Source organism: Trichechus manatus, unplaced genomic scaffold, assembly GCF_000243295.1.
Source record: "Trichechus manatus latirostris isolate Lorelei unplaced genomic scaffold, TriManLat1.0 scaffold00013, whole genome shotgun sequence".
Taxonomy (NCBI): domain Eukaryota; kingdom Metazoa; phylum Chordata; class Mammalia; order Sirenia; family Trichechidae; genus Trichechus; species Trichechus manatus.
The window spans coordinates 256,538-274,595 of record NW_004443949.1 but is presented as its reverse complement, the minus strand read 5'-3'; the positions used below and the strand labels follow the sequence as shown (position 1 = coordinate 274,595).

At 40.8% G+C, this 18,058-nt stretch overlaps 1 protein-coding gene across 1 annotated transcript in view; it reads left to right on the top strand.

Annotated features, from left to right (window-relative positions):
* HS6ST3 (heparan sulfate 6-O-sulfotransferase 3) overlaps positions 1-18,058 on the top strand; it is an 823,801-nt gene that overhangs the window by 787,836 nt on the left and 17,907 nt on the right. The window lies entirely within an intron of this gene.

Sequence of the window (18,058 nt, the reverse complement as noted above, 5' to 3'; positions counted from 1 at the left end):
AACTCATATCGACCCCACAGGGCAGAGTAGAACTGCCCCATAGGGTTTCCAAGAAGCAGCTGGTGGATTCAAACTGCTGACCTTTTGGTTAGCAGCCGAGCTGTTAACCACTAAGCCATCAGGGCTCCAATAAAGCCCAGCTGAAATTGGCTACATTAAAAGGCTAGTATAAAAAAAAATAAATAGAAAATAGACGACCTTCAAAAAAAAATTCTTCTGCAACACAAACACCACGACCACCACCACCAAAAGACTGCATGTAAGATATGGTTGAATAGCACATTTTGCATGAAGAGTTCCCCCAGGAAAATGAAGACCCTTTTAAACATATGACTGTGTTTTCAAGGAAAATAAAGAGGTGAGAGGTAAACATAAGAAAAGTAAGCTGACCCTGATGGAGCAAGAGAAAGGTGGGGTGCAGAACTCGAATTCTAGTAAAAAGAACAGACTTAATGGTCTGACTGAGACTGGAGGAATCCCAGAAAGCATGGTCCCCGGACTCTCTGTCAACTAGAACTAAAACAATTCCAGAGGCCAACTCTTCAAACAAAGATTGGACTGGACTGTGGGACATAAAATGATACTTATGAAGAGCGTGCTTCTTAGCTCAAGTAGATACACGAGACTAAATGGGCAGCTCCTGTCCGGAGGCGAGATGAGAAGGCAGAGAGGGTCAGGAGCCAGTTGAATGGACATGGGAAACCAGGGGCGGAAGGGAGGAGTGTGCTGTCACAGTATAGGGAGAGCAACTAGGGTCACATAACAATGTGTGTATAAATTTTTGTATGAGAGACTAACTTGAAAAGTAAACTTTCACTTAAACTACAACAACAAACAAAAAAAGAAAAAGAAAAGTAAGCTGATAAAACTAAGAAGTTATAGAAACTCATAATACACGTTTAGATCACAAAAGGGCACTAAATAATCAAGGGCAAAACTGACCTTGCTGAGGACTGAATCAAGTTCAGGTTCAAGATAAGTCAAAGTCCTCAGAATGAGCTATGTGAGACACCTAGCTTTGCCTCCCGTTCCTCTTTGCAATCCTTAGTTGCTGAAATTCTCTTACCTCGTTGCATCGAGTCGATTCTGACTCTTAGAGACCCTATAGGACACAGTAGAAGTGCCCCATAGGGTTTCCAAGGAGCAGCTGGTGGATTCGAACTGCTGACCTTTCGGTTAGCAGCCGAGCTCTTAACCACTGTGCCACCAGAGCTCTATTCTCTTAGCCAAGTTCTATTTGCCAAGGGAAGATATTGGCACATATTTTCCCAGGGATCTTACTGGCCCAGAGAAAAGATCTTCAGAATCTGACAGCCAGAGGTCCCCTAATGAAACAACAGCCCACCCTGCCCCCTAAAGCTCACCAGGACACCCGACCAGCCCACTCACAGAGCTTCTGTTCACTAGTGTCCCACTCTAAGTACATTCAGACAGTGCAGGATTATTGGACATTTGAGGAAAACCTCTGACACAACAGAAACAAAACAAATAGTAAGAAAAAGCAACTTGGAGGGAACAAGGGGAATGTGGGAGAAGAAAATGTCAAATTATACATAATTAAGAAGGACTTAAGAAGTTACTTCATACATGAAAAGAGAAGTCATCAGCTACCAAAAAGAAGTAAAGTTCTCAGAAATTAAAAAAAAAAAAACATGACGGCAGAAATGAGAAATGCAACAGAAAACTTCAAAGATAAAGTTGAGATAATCACTCCAAAAATAAAGCAGACATATAAAGGGATGAAAAATAGGAAAACTTAGAGCAGGGGTAGACAACATTTTTCTGTAAAGGCCAAATAATAAATACTTTGTTTGCGTGGGTGACGTGGTCTCTGTTGGAAGTACGTGACTCTGTCACGGTAGTGAGGGGGCAGCCGTAGAAAATATGGTTAAACATGTGGTTAAACATGTCTATGGTTAGACATAGACACATGGGTATGGTTGGGTTCCAATAAAAGTTTATATATGCACACGGAAATTTGAATTTAATATGATTTCACCTGTCACAAAATCTTCTTTTAATTTCTTCTCAACCATTTGAAAATGTAAAAGTCATTCTTCGCTTGTGGGCCAGACCACAACAGCAGTCAGGTTGAATTTGGCACACAGGCCAGATCTTGCCAACCCCAGTGAATTAGGGGATTGATTCAGAGGCTCAACATCCTTGAAGTAGGCATTCCTGGAGGAGAGAACAGCGGTAATAGAGGGGAGGGAGTTTCCTAGAAGTCAAGAGCAAAGATTCTAGTTGAAACAAAAACTCACTGGGTGCTCAGGATAATAAAGAAAAGGATGATCCACCTCAAGGTACATCATCATAAAATTTTAGAATACTGGAAACAAAGAAAAAAAAAATCCACAGAGGAAAACAAAATGAAAGAGGTAATTTATAATAATCAGGATTCATAATAGCAGTGAATTGCTCAAAGTGACACTGGAAGGCAAAAGACAATAGAATAATTTTTTTCACAATTATGAAAGAATATATATCTACATATATATATATATTTACTGAACTAGATTTCTGCAAGGAATGGCTAAAGATATACCCAGACATGAAGCTTACATCCTACTCATTCTTCTTCAGAAAGCTTCCCAGAATAAAGGAGGGAAACCAAGAAAAAGGAATAAATGGGGCTTAGGAAATCGGCTCTAATAAGAAGAGAGATGCAGAGATCTCTGAGGATGATGATGAAGGGAGATTCCTGGATGGCAGCCTTGCAGCATGCCTAAACGCCAACCAGTTCAGACCAAAGATAAATGGAAGGTTTCAGGAGGACTGTTTCCTAGGAGAAGTTGGAATTTACGGAAAACCTAATGTATCTGACCATTACCCATCTGTCAGTTTGTCTTACTGTGGTGGGTTGCATGTTGCTATTGACGCTGGAAGATATGCCACCAGTATTTCAAATACCAGCATGGAAGGTTTCACCAGAGCTGCAAGAATAAGACAGATTAGAAAGAAAGTCCTGGAGATCTTCTTCTGATAATCAGCCAATGGAGACTTGTGGTTCACAACAGAATACATAAGGTCACCATGAGTTGGAGCAAACTCTACTGCATCTAAGGATCCCTGGTGGAACAGTGGTTAAGCTCTCGGCTGCTAACTGAAAGGTCAGCAGTTGGAACCCACCAGGTGCTCTGAGGAAGAAAGATGTGGAAGTCTGCTTCCATGAAGATTACAGCCTTGGAAACCCTATGGGGCAGTTCTGTTCTGTCCTATAGGATCATGAGTCAGAACCTACTCAATGGCTAGGGTTTTCTACTGCAACTAAAATTCACGAACAACAGCAATGTATTTAAAAACACGGAGAGGAGACTAACATTTGTAGCAAAAAGTTTGTGAATGAATTGGTGATAAAAATGTAAAAAATCTAAGTACAGATAGTCCCCGACTTACAACAGCATTCCCTTGAGACGACTCTGTCATAAGTTGGCTCTGACGCAAGTTGAATACCTCATTTTTTTTTTAAGTTTTTATTATTATTGCCTTTTATTATCAGTATCTTTATAAAGCTGATCTTTATTTGTCTTTGGGGGTTGGAAACATTAAATATAAACTTACAAATATACTTTAGTACTTACATACATACATAAAAAATACACATAAAAAACAACAGACGGTCGTTAAGCATGGTTCATCGTAATGCTAATACAACGTAAATAAGGGACTACCTCTAATGGAATAAACAAGAGAGTTATTAATGCTATGCAAACTCACAATGTTGTTCAAGAAAGAAAATGTAATCATAGTACCCTCCATGGATCTGCTGTAGATACTATTACATGGTCATAATAGACACTGAGTATTTGTTGAACAAAAATTCCGATACAAGCACACTGCAGACTATGGAGAAAGAGAAGTGTGTAGGTGTGTATAGGGGGTGCTTATACAAGATTATTCCTTATCTCCTTTAAAAGGAAGTGAATAGGTAATATATAAAATTGGAAAATCAAGAAATAGCAGTATACATAAATTATTTAGGAATATTGAAGTAAATACATAAATAAACAATTTTAAGAGTTGATACCAGTTGCCTCAGAGGTGCAAGATTAATAGGGGAAAGTCAGGGACTGGGGGGAATCTGAACGTTTCTTTGATAAGTCCTGTAGAATAATTTGACTATTAAAGCCACGTATGTGAAAAACTTTGATAAAGTAATTTTTTAAAAATGTACATTACTTAAGGCATAGAAAACAGGCTTGAGGAATCAGTGCAGCATGTAGGTAAATGAAACAAGTAAAAGCTCTCAGGGAAGATGTTAAGATGTGTAGATGATGGTTAAACATGGTAAGAGTAATCTGTGTTCCCAAAGAAGAGATTAGAATAAATAACACAGCACTAAGAACTCCCAGCACGTTTTCCTGCCCTCAGAAATATAAACCAGTGAAACCTTTTCATTGAATTTTATGAGGCTTAATTTGATACCCCTTTATTTCATTTTTTGTAAATTTAATACATGCACATGCCAAAAGAAAAATCTCCCAGAAGCAGACTTCATATAAAGTACATTTTTTCACCCTACCACCCTCTTAATCTAATTCCTGAGATGTAAATATATTTCAACTGTAATACTAAATAATATATTGTAAATTTCTTCATTGATGTTTAAAAGTATATTTTGATCGTCCATAATAAAAGATAATGGATTTGGCTCTTTTTCACTAACTCTTCCTAAATCCTCAGACTTTTCTTTTTTTTAGTTTTGTATTTATTTTTAATTATTTGATTGGTTATCTCTTTTATCACTGAAGCACATACATAAGCCTATTAACCCTCCAAACCTGGCTCTTATACGAATTCTCTCCCATTTCTGTTAACAGCACTCCATCCACCCAGCTGCACAAAAAAGATGTGTGCTTAATTTAATTCCCCTTTCCTTCAGTGATCACATCCATCCTTTAGCAAGTTCTTGTGGAACTACCTCCAGATATATATACTACATCCTCCCACTGTCACTGATGCTGTCATTTTAGAGTAAGGAATAAGACACAGGAATAGAGAATAAATCTACTTACTAGTGTGCTGCTTCTACTCTTGTCTCTGCTATGTAGGAGATCAATAAATATTTGTTACTCAATGAAAAAAAACTTTATTTCTTTTTCTATTAACCAAGATGACTTGACTCTTCATATTTTGCCGTGAGAAAATTAGTGCATCTTTAGCTCACTGTGCCTCACCTCAGCTCACTCTATCCTCAGTGTTTACCAGTCTTATCTTCACTTTCTGTAAGGCTCTTGTGAACATTCATATTCTGGCCTTCAATGTAATAGACTCCTGAACTTGTTCTGTAGGATGATTCTAAAAAATAAAAAGCTAATACAAATATACATAATGTGGCTAAGTAAATATTTGCAAATACTGTGACTGGACTCACATAAAAGGAAATATATGCTGGTTCCTATAACCCATGTCAAGGTCAAATGGATTCTCCTTTCTTACACTCCATGGAGTCCTTAAACAATGCCACATTTATTTTGCTTCATGTCTGGTTGTGACTTTCTCTTTCAGTCTTTTGTTTTTCTTGGAATTGCTAATTGCCTTTCTTTTTTCTTTCATTTTTTATCTCATGAAGTGCTGAATACTGGTGTTTATTGGAAGAAGCCACTTTCTTCTCAAATGTGTTCTTTTGGAGATATCTGAGTTGTCATCCTTGTAAATCTTTCCCTTGCAGACTGTTACCGTACGTTAGGCAAATAATGTGTGCCTTCTGCCTTTTGTTTGCCAGCCGCCCCCCCCCCCACTGCCACTTGAGGCAGCCTTACGAGCACTGTCATGCCAATCCTCTTCCACACGCTGCTGTAAAAAAAAAAAAAAGAAGGCACACAGTATTTGCATAAAAATACAGTAATTCCACTGTCTTAGTTCCACCTATTTTTCTTGCATTCCTTTTTACTTATGTTGGGATGTTTTCATAAACACATTTTGTTTTTCCACAGAGAATGTAGACGAGGTAAATTTTATGAGTCTCTGCACATCAATATTTTTTTTTATTTCACCCTCACACTTGATTGATAATTTGGCTAGGTGTAAAATTCAATGTTTAAAATAATTTCCCTCAGAAATTTGAAGTCACTGATCTATTTCCTTCTAACATTAGGAGTTCTGATGGGAAGATTGCTGTCAATTTTAGTTTCACTAATCTCTTTTTAAGTCCCTAGTCTCTGAAAGCCTTTCGATCTTCTTTGGGGTTTAAAATTTCATTCACACTTCTTGAATTGCACAGGTCTTTTCAGTTTGGATTTTTTGTTTGTTTGTTTGTTTTTTAGGCTAAGGAAATATTATTCTATTTTTACTTTGATTATTTCTTCCCTTTTGGTTTCTTATTTCTCTTTACTCTCTATCTGGAAGGTCCTTCTGGGCAAGTGTTAGATCCATCGAATCCATCTCCTTGTCTCTTAATTTCTTATATTTTCCAACTCTTTCTTTCTCCTCTGTCTCCCCACATCCTCCCACCCCATATCTGCCAGGTCTCTTGGACCCTTTTATTTATCCCATATGTTGATATATTGATTTTTTTTCAGGTCAATCTAACATATTCATATAAGTTAATTTCTAGAAAATTCTTCTTGTTCTTTTCCTACTATCCTTTTCTTGTTTTAGTACATGTAATAAATATTCAAATCTCTCTAAGAATAGCCATAACAATATTTTAAAAACTCTCTACCATTTCTTAAATTACCTATTTCTTCCAAGCCATTATTCTGTTTATTCTTGTTCGTTTGTTTTTTGTTTTTGCTAAAACGTTTAGTAACCATTGCCTATGGAGCCATGATGTCGCAAACGGTTAAGTGCTTGGCTAATAATCAAAAGGTTGGTGGCTGAAACACAACCACCAGCTCCTTGGGAGAAAGACCTGGCAATCTATTCTGTAAACATTACAGCCGAAAAAGCCCTATGGGATAGTTCCACTCTGTCACATGGAGTCGCCATGAGTTGGAATCACCTGGACACCACCTAACAACAACAACCACCACCCTTGATTATGCTTTCATATTTATAGACAAAGTCTAGCTTAGTTAATGTGGGTAGCTGTTGTGGGCTTCCTCTGCCATATGTTCATCTGTTTCTCCAGTAAACATCTCCCCTCAATGGGAGGGCCAAGGGTGGGTGTTGTATTGATTAGCAAAGAAGAGCAGCAACTGGGCTGCACAATTCTAAACTAGGAAACACTAATCCTCTGTGACCCCCACCACCACCCCACCCCAGCAGATCATTTAAACATTTCATTTCTTTAGAGAGCAGGTCTCTTGTTTTAGCCTGGTCAGATGCTATTGTAGCCAGTTGTTCTATATGAGGGGGAGAATGATGGAGGAAAGGTTCCTTTATTTTCTTTAAAAAGTTTCTTTAAAAATAAAGAAAATCTTCACCTCCCCCTTAGAGGTGGGAAATTCCTTAAAATAGCTTACAGTATTTTAAACACACAGGTCAAAATGTATTTCAAAGTATACTTAAACTTGACTAGAAGTGCTTTGTCCATCAAAGCAAGCAGTCCAGTGAATTGATAAGGATTTGATGTTTCTACCTGCTTGAAGCCCATCGTCCCGCTCCTTCACAGGGTCTGCCTCAGTCCCAGCTGCCCTCGTGGAGGGTCAGGGCTCAGAGTCAGGACTGACCTGAAGGTCCTCATCTGTACACATAGCCTTAGACTAAACTTACCGACTAAAATTAGATCCCCAGCTATGGCTGAAATGCTCTAACAAAGGATGTCAGTGTTCCAAGGGTACCTGAATGAGAGAGAAATGTATTCTGGGTTAGATGTGGAAAAGCACAAAAATAACTTGCAAAAAAAAAAAGAAAGATAACTGGACCCAAACTGAAAAATATGATAGATGTGTTTCTTGAATCCTTGCTGTGTTGTGTGCTGTTGAGTTAATTCCAACTCCAATCCTAGAAGACACTTTTTGAAATTCTAACAAGAAATGATTAAGGTAAATTAAGGAGGGTTACTGCTATTTAGGAGTCCTGATGGCACAGTGGTTAAGAGCTCGGCTGCTAACCAAAAGGTCAACAGTTCGAATCCACCAGCCGCTCCTTGAAAACCCTATGAGGCAGCTCTACTCTGTCCTATATGTTCACTATGAGTCGGGATCTACTCGACGGCAATGGGTTTTTTTGGTTTACTGCTATTTAAGGAGTCCCTGGGTGGTGCAGATGGTTAAATGCCCTCGACTGCTAACCAAAAAATTGGAGGTTCGAGTCTACCCAGAGGCGCCTGGGAAGAAAGGCCTGGTAATCTATGTCCGATCTCCATAGCTATTGAAAACCCTATGGAGTGCACATAAACGGTCAGCAGTGAGTTGAAATCAACTACACAGCAACTGTTCTTTGTTTCGTTTTGTTAACTGCTGTTTAAATTGGGAATTAAACCTGGGAAACCATAACTTTAAAAAGTATTAGCTTAAATGCAAGGCAGTGTACATCAAGGTTTAGTTCAACTTGTATTTGGGGCATAGGCCTAGAAGTTTTAGATTTCGTGAGAGACAACTTTGCTTTTCCAAACACATCTCTGAGTGCCTGAGTCAGAGGCAGAAGACTGACTTTCCTGAATCGGGGATTTGCTGTGCAATGATAATGCCTAACTTCAAGACAGGAATGCATCTGAGAGCAATATGACTGCACGATGTTTGGAGACACTGATCAGTGGGGAAGACTGAGCTGCAGGAGTGGGTTTCCCTTTTCTCCCACCCCTCCTCGTGGTGTCGCATTGTAAGAGAGCCAGCTGTCCAGGAGGAGACGGGCCAAAATGCCACCAAGAACTCCTGCCTTGTGGTAGGAGAACTGTCCCAGGCTTGGCTTTCTTTGGGAGTATTCCACCACCAGATTAAAGAAAAGGCAGTTATCAAAATGCCATTTCCAGTCGAAGCTCAGAAGGGCTTTCTGAACTTATGCAAAAGCAGCTTTGATATTGTTTTAAGCAATCTGATAGAATGTTTTCAGAACACTTCTGCCCTGTTCCTATATTATCCCTGGAGTAGGGTGATGTAAACCCTGGTGGCGTGGTGGTTGAGAGTTTGGCTGCTAACCAAAAGGTTGGTAGTTTGAATCCAGTAGGTGCTCCTTGGAAGCCTGTGGGGCAGTTCTACTCTGTGCTATAGGGTCGCTATGAATTGGAGTCAACTCAACAGCAACTGTTTGTTTGGTTTTTTTTGGTAGGGCGATATGTGGCCTTCTCTCTTCTGCTAGAGCATTATAGAAAGCTGTGTCTCCAGTCTGTCTTTATTTTCTGAAACTTTCCCATTCTTCCGTAGTATTGCTAGATTTTGCCCCTATCTACTGGCTTGAAGGAAACCCTGGTGGCGTAGTGGTTAAGTGCTACAGCTGCTAACCAAACGGTCGGCAGTTCAAATCCACCAGGCACTCCTTGGAAACTCTATGGAGCAATTCTACTGTGTCCTATAGGGTCGCTACTTGACTTTACAGGAACAGGTTTACTGGCTTGAACAGAAAATTAAAACAGGCTCTTGAGTTCCAAGTGTCCTTTGTTGTGCAGAATGTAAACACCATCAAGCTCTCGGCATGAGTCAAACACCTCCAGAACTACTGGCGCTAGCTACTTCCCAACTGGCCCAGGAAAGCGGCACTGCGTTTTCACTTGCCTGTCAGCCTCTGTGGCTGTTTTGGGGGTGCGTGCTGTGGCGGAAGGAGGCGGATAGCCTTTAAAATCCATTGGAGGTCAGTGTATTCCACTATATACAGAGTGCTTCAAATTCAGTGTTAACCTTTGATGAAATTTGCAGTGTTGAGATTTTTTATGCTAGAACAGGCACAGGAAAGCACAGGTGCAACTCATTTCGGTTTTGACGTACAATCACTGCGGGCCCCTTGAATTTTTGTATGAAATTGTCTCTTTAACTTGAGTGTCAGAAGTCTGTAACTTGTCTCTGTAATGTACATTAACAGGCAAAATTGATTTGTGGGAATTAATTACCAGAAAAAGCACTCAGCCCTTGTCTAGTGTTTGGAAAGATTTGAGGGCCCCCTTGTGGCTGGAATATACCTCAACTGAGAAGGGATGAAAACTTCTTTTTTGTTTTGGTTTTGGTTTTGGTTATATTTGTTTTTTTACTTTATGGCTTTGGATTGTGTTTTTCATTTTATTTAGAATAACATCAACAAGATTTGTGTCATTTATAAGGAGGACACAGAGATGGTAGCAGGTGTCAATTTGAAGAGGAAAGGCTACTTATTTTCTTCTGATTATTATATTCAGATTCTTATCATGAAGAGAAAGAAGAAGTGGAGAGGGAGCATGTTTAGGGAAGTTCAAAAAGCAAGAGAATTAAGAGTTACATTATTCTGCTTCTTAAGGGCTACCCCTCCCCTAATTTTTAATCCATGCATTTCTTGCACAGATGGAAAGCCCACCACTAACAGCCCCTAGCTGCATTTGTTTTGAACATTTTAAAGAATAATTTCTCAGATTTACATATAGCAAAGGGAACTGGGAAAATAAGTGTTCCCAATTTCAGTGTTTTGAAATCCCGTAGAGATGAATGTTGAAAGCTATCACTTCTCCGATGCTTCAATCATGCCTGGAGAAAAATATTTGCAACTTAAGGTCACTATGCTCAGCACCTCAATTGATGAAGAAAGAACCCGAGGCAAAGTTTAGACAGAACAAATGGATTTGTTTTTCTAGGAGATTTAAATTATCATGCATATATTTTTTCCCCTAAATTTCTGCCATTGCTTTATTAATTAGGCAGAATTACAGCAGTGCCTTGGAAAAGATGACAACTGAGAGAGCTCATTGGGTGTCCGTGTGGTAAGCTGGGCTTCTGAAGGGAGCTCATGCTGTTCTGGTGAGTAAGTGGGTTTTAGCGAGAAGCTGATTAGAGCTCTGCGCTACTCCCAGCATCATTTGGTTTCCCCTCGATTCGATTGCGGAGGGACGCTGGCATCTAGTCACAAATGAATCACTGGCCCTTCCCATTGTTCCTAGTGCAGAGAAAAATGCCATGCATGGAAGCTGAAGATGAAAAACAGAAAACTCCTGATGTTTGTGCCTATATAGAACATAGGAAGGATAAAGATGGTTTCTGGTCTATTTCCCCATTAGTGCACAGGTGTAATTAGCACAAACAGCCGCCACGTGGCTCGGCAGGGAGTAAGAGAGGAGACTGTGGTGCACAGGCAACACTGGCCCGGCTGAGATACGGAGCAGCAATCACACCATTCTTGAGGAATGGTTGAAAATTTGAAGCTCTTACACCATCCTTCTTGATCTTGTTTAATAGGGAGCTCTTGCAATGTGTATGATCCTTTAAGAATATGCATAGAAGGCTACCAGGGTTGTAAGCCATCTTCAAAAAACTCGCCATTAAACCCACTGCCATTGCATTGATTCTGGCTCACAGCGACCCTATAGGACAGAGTAGAACTGCCCCATGGTGTTTCCAAAGAGCAGCTGATGGATTTGAACCACTGACCTTTTGGTTAATAGCCTAACTCTTAACCACTGTGCCAAAAATTGGATAACTTGAGCATCAATAAGGATAATAACTGCAATGTATTGAAACTCTTTAAATATATTTAGATTCATGAATTCTTAAGGATACAAAAACCAACCAAAACTCCCTCTGGAGAATTCTACACAAGTAACCTATTAGTTTGAAAAACAGCAAATAAAATGAAAGAATCAAACACTTCTCTGCCTTTCTTCCATAAACAATACCTCAGGGTACCAAATAGTTGTTAAGGAGAAGTTTCTTTCTATAGACACATTACAGCTAATACATGAAGAAGAAATAATGGAATTAGGATATCACCATTTTGCAATCCCATAATGAAATACTGGATCTAGCAATAGTCATCAATGGCTGTTAGCATCACAAAAAGAGAGGCCACCAAATATTATGTGTCTCCAGATTGAAGTCTGCAACACTGCCTACTTAGAAGTAAGAGTTCATTTCAAAATGATTTTTTCCACAGCCTTAATCATTACATGAAGGCATGTCCATATTCTGGCATTTCTGGCTAGTCTTCCTGGCTCCCCCTTTTCAAAACCTTACCTGTTGCCGTCGAGTCACATCTGACTCATAGCGACCCTATAGGGTAGAGTAGAACTGCCCTATAGGGTTTCCAAGGAGCGGCTGGTGGATTCGAACTGCCAACCTTTTGGTTAGCAGCTGGGCTGTTAACCACTGTGCCACCAGGGCTCCTCCCCCTTTTTGGTGGGGTTCAAAGAGAAAACAGGAACAATTATACAAATCAGTAAAACCTCCGAATTTTAGAATAATGCGTTGACTTCTAACTCTTAACTACAATAGAGCAAAATAAGACAGCATAAACCAAAAAAAACCAAACCTGAGTCAATCTGACTCATGACAACCCGATAGGACAGGGTAGACCTGCCCCACAAGGTTTCCAAGGAGCAGCTGGTAGGTTCAAACTGCCAACCTTTTGGTTAGCAGCCAAGCTCTTAACTACTTCACCACCAGGGTTCCTAAGACAGCATGGGGTAGTCCAAAGGTGACTACACAGTCAGCAAGTTGAGGTCAGGCTGTGCATTGTTGCCGCTATAGCCCAAGAATCCAGCATAGTTTTTAACATGCAATACACAATCAACAAATATTTTCAAATAAATGACTAAGCTAGGATACGAAAGTCTCAGTTCCACCACACCTTAGTTGTTGACCTTGGGAAAGTCATTCTATATCTCTGAATATCACTTTCCTCAACTTTCAAATTGAAATAAGATAAGCAAATTGTTTTAAAAACTGTAGCATATTATATATATATATATATTTTGAAAGACACCAGATGCTGGTCTTTTTTTTTATTAATGCTACTTTTTAAATATTTGCAATTGTATTATATTTGGGTAGTTTCTGAGGCCCAATGTTCATAGAAAAAGGGAGGATATTAAAGTGGAGGCTGTGTCCATTTGTTGAAAATCTGCTATGTGTCAGCTACTGCTGGGCCCTTTATATTCATTGTTTTATTCACTTATTCTCACATCTCTATCTGTGAAGGAAGCATTTATCTCCCGGTATTTGCCGGAGGTGGTTCAATGGCAGACTTCTCACCTTCCATGCAGGAGACCCAGGATTGATTCCCGGCCAATGCACCTCATGCACAGCCATCAACCGTCTATCAGTGGAGGCTTTCGCGTTGCTTATGATGCTGAAATAAAGAGCCAGGTTGCGCAGTGGTTAAGCATTCAGCTGTTAACCAGAAGGTTAGTAGTTCAAATCCACCAGCAGCTCCACAGGAGAAAGACATGCCAGTCAACTTCCATAAAGATGACAGCCTTGGAAACCCTATGGGGCAGTTCTACTCTGTCGTACGGGGCCACTGAATTGGAATTGACTCAAAGGCACCTAACAACAGCATCATGCTGAACAGCTTTCGCTGGCACTTCAGGAGTAGGATGGACTACAAAGAAGGGCCTGGTGATCTTCTTCCAATGGAGGAAGGAATCAATCAGCCAGTGAAAACCCTATGGACCACAATGGTCCAATCCTCAATCAATCATGGTGATAGTGCAGGAATGAGCAGTGTTTTGTTCTGTTGTGCATGGGGTTGCCATGAGTCAGGGGCCAACTCTACGATAGCTAACAACAACCTCTACTTGAGGTAGCTAAGGCTCCAAGATGTCGCTAAGCTAACCGGGTCATGCAGAAAGCGAGGTGGTCCTGAAGTTGAAACCTACATCTCTCTGACTTCGAAGCTATCGCCTTTCCACTGCACCTTATATGAAGTTTCCAAAATGCTATAAATTATGTTCTCAAGCTCTGTCCAAATGAGTACAGCTTGACTCGTACTTTCCTTGAATCTTCTCATCCTGAAAAAGACTTTGGAACAGCCAACTTCAGGATCCAGCAACTTCCTTTGAACATTCCTCTGAGTTTTTGTAGCACTGTGTTCAAAAAAGACCTATTTTAAAGCCAGAAAGAAAATTATGGCATTGCATGAGGTTGGGCTTTATCTGAATTCTCCTGCACAGCTATTTCCAACCATCCTTTATTGTTCTGAGATTACTAGTTTTTGGCTCCTGGATTCCTTGGGAGTGTTAGAGACTAACGCAACTGCAGTAATACCTCTTGTCTCGACTACTCTTTCCTCAAGCTTAAATTTGTTATGCAGTGGGTGTGCTGAACTTAGGAAAATTGTTTCTATGGCTTCTTCTAAGCTGTAAATATCTAGAGGGCCCTCTGGACTTGTCTACTCCTGTGGCTAAGGTAGGTCGGAAACCCTCTGTCCCTTTTGCTTCTCTGTCCACTGCCTGGCCTGGCAGTGTGCTGTCTCCTGTCTCCTACCGCTACACACAGGGAAACACAAATCCCTCACCCTGAAAAGCTCAGTTAGCCCCTAGGGTTTGAGTTCCACAAACCCTGGGCCACTGTACCATAAAGTCACAAACTGTGTTCCTAAGATAGCTTGGCTCTTACAAGGTGCTGGAAGTGACTGTTAAAACTATCACTTTGTGAAATTACAGACATCATTCAAAAGCCTGCATAACTCAAAGGATTGTTTTGATGACTAGATTGGTTAATGCAAGTATAGCATGAGAACAGCACTTGGACATGGTGGAAGTAAGCACTCAATGAATAGTAGCCATTACTAGTATTGTTATGAATGTCAATAATTGTTTTACATGGACCTTTCCATGTTTTAAGTTAGCTTGCCTAAGGGGTGACCTCTAAGGCACTCTGTCTCTGAGAACTAGCAAAGGACAGAATCAGGTGCGGATCGCTCAGGCATTATGTTTTATATGCTAAAATGATTGTCCAGTACTGATAGCAGACTCTAGGAAAATCCAAAAGTAGATGAACCATTTATTTAAGAATATGGCGAAATCCTGTGAGTGGCCATCTAAGATACTCCACTGGTCTTACCCCTTTGGGAACGAGGGAGAACGGAGAAATCTAAAGACACATGGGAGAGATTAGTCCAAAGGACTTATAGACCACAACTACCATGGCCTCCACCAGACTGAGTCCAGTACAACTAGATGGTGCCGGGCTACTACCACTGACTGTTCTGACAGGGATCACAATAGAGGGTCCCAGAGCTGGCAAAAAATGTAGAACAAAATTCTAACTCACAAAAAAGACCAGACTTACTGACCTGACAGAGACTGAAGAAACCCCAAGAGTATGGCCCCTGGACACCCTTTTAGCTCAGTAATGAAGTCACTCCCGAGGTTCACCCTTCAGCCAAAGATTAGACAGCCCCATAAAACAAAACGAGACTGAAGGGGCACACCAGCCCAGGGGCAAGGACTAGAGGGCAAGAGAGGACAGGAAAGCTGGTAATGGGGAATCCGAGATCAAGAAGTGAGAGTGTTGACATGTGGTGGGGTTGGTCACCAATGTCATAAAACAATACGCGTACTATTTAATGAGAAGCTCATTTGTTCTGTAAACCTTCATCTAAAGCACAATAAAGAAAAAAAGACTATGGCGAAATTTGGGCAGAGATGATTTTTTTTAATCTCATTATGCTTTAGGAGAACATGCACTAAAGCTGTCAGGTATAAACCTAAGTAATGGAACACTTGCCTTGCTCTTAAATATCCCGATTTACTTCTTTTTCTTTCCAAATTGGCCAGCTCTAAACAACTGCAATGGAGACACCTCTTCACTTCTTCCCAGTGTAATTCTCACATTCCCTAAAAGCAGCACCTGAGAAATTAGCGAAGAAGAAAGCCCGGCTGAACACGAATGGCCGGATAACGCAATCTTAGTGTACTATCTGGTGTTCTGCGTTGCACAGCGGGGGTTGGAGCTGCGAGTGAGGCTGAATTGGGCCTTATCTCACTCTGGGGCAGCTCCAGGCTTCAGGTGGATACCCGCACGCATAAACCACAGCTTTGCAAAGCGCCTGGAGACGTCCTTGTGCCCAAATCCCTGCGATGCAGCGCAAAGCCGGGCGCCTCTGAACCAAGTAATCGCTGAAGTCCCTGAATAATGCATGAGAACAGGACTTCCCCTGGCACATTTGAAACTGTACTGGGAGGAGCTGTACTCAGCAAGATAGCAAACACAAGCCCGTAGAACATGCATTCCCCGAAATTTATTCTTGCAGCAGCCACTTGAGGGGAAGTGAAAGCAAATGTGACAACCACCCGAAAATCTTGGCGTTTTAGTGAGGCTGAGGCTCCCAGGCTTGGTGTCGATATAAAGCAGCGACGTGACAGGATTTTAAATGTTACCTAATTGATAAATACATCTCTTCGTCTAAAGAGGTGGGATTGAAAGCTCATCACTGAGAAATGGCCGATATAATCCAAGAGCCTTTTATTTCATGCTTTTGTTTATTTGTCATAGTATCACGTGTGGCTTCACATAATCAACGTTTACTGACACCAAGACATTGCAGAAAAACTGCATCTCAAGGCGGCTTTTCCTCGAGGACCGGCACCAAATGCAGTTGGCGAGGGGCCTCCATCTTTCTGAGCCAGATGTCAGCTTTCGTGTAGCTGTGGCCCTGATGAGTGGATTTCATTTCACAAATATTTAGTCTCTAATTTGATATTCCAGCTGCTCATTAAATGTAAACTAAACAAATCCTTTTGGAAGAATGTTTCCTCACCACCACATCACAGCCTCTGGCCCAGGTGCTGCCTAGGGCATCTCACTGGTCCAGCCAAGAGAGACAGAGCCAGGAGGAGCCTGTATCACAGCCCTGCCCTTGGCTTTGCGGTGGCCGTGGCCCCGGCACCTTACGATGTCGAGGCCTGTGGAATGGCCCTGTCCTGGCATACCCTGACTGGAAGTATATGCTGGCAGAACCTGTATTTAGACATTTTGACAATGAAATGGGCAATGTTTTTACACAGGCATTCTATTCCTTCAAATTTATTCTCGCACAAATATTTATGACCTAGGATGTTCACCAGATTATTCTTTAAAGAGAGCCCCCAAAATGGAATCAGCCCAGTTATCCAAAAGTGGGAAATTGGTCACATAAGTTATGGTACATCCATAATTGGAATGTTATACTCTTACGAAAGGACATAAAAGTCCTCAGTGAGATGGACTCACACACAACAGCTCAACAAGAGCTCAAACGTATCCAGGATCGTGGAGACGGTGCAGGACTGGGCAGTGCGTCGCTTTGTTACACATGAGGTTGTCGTGAGTCAGAGCTGCCGACTTGACAGTAACTGATAACATGAAAGAACATTGTACTCTTATGAAAGAAAATTAAATAAAAGAGATGTTTAAGTTTAAAAAGGTTAAAATTATAGGTACACTATGATCTCAAATTTGTAATATACCTGTAAGTGTACGTATGTGTGTGTATATGAAATGTATGTGTGTGTGTGTATATGTGTATAAACAAAAAACCCGAACTTACACTGTCCAGTTGATTGCAACTCATAGTGACCCTATAGGACAGAGTAGAACTGCCCCACAGGGTTTCCAAGGCTGTAATCCTTATGGAAACAGACTACCACATCTTTCTCCTATATATACACACAAACATATACATATACATAGAGAGAGAGAGCCCTGGTGGTGCAGTAGTTAAGTGCTTGGCTGTTAACCAAAAGTTCGGCGGTTCAAACCCACCCACTGTTCCATGGGAGAAAGACATGGCAGTCTGCTTCGTTAAAGATCTGCAGCCTTGGAAACCCTCTGGGGCAGTTCAATTCTGTCCTATAGGGTCACTGTGAGTCAGAATCAACTCAACAGCAACAGATGTTTTTGTTTATATATATATATTTATAAAATGTATATGTATCTCAGAGTGAGATGATCATTAATTTTTATTTTCCTTCCTTTTTTTCAGTTTTGCACTTCCTAGATTTCCCAGACTTTTTATAATGAGAATGAATTGCATTTCTAAACTGGAGGATAAAAAACATTCAATCATTTAAAAAAAAAAAAAAAAACAGAAAGAAGAATTGCAAGACTAACTAAATCCAAACTTCTCTCTTTAAGTTATCAAGTACACAGTAAGGAAAGGGATGCTGAGGCCAGCTCCTACTCCTGAGGGGAGCCCTGTGGGCATCCCTTTCACTCTGTCTCTCCCACTGAGGGGAGCCCTGCCTGTGGGCGTCCCTCTCACTCTGTCTCACCCCCTGAGGGGAGCCCTGTCTGTGGGC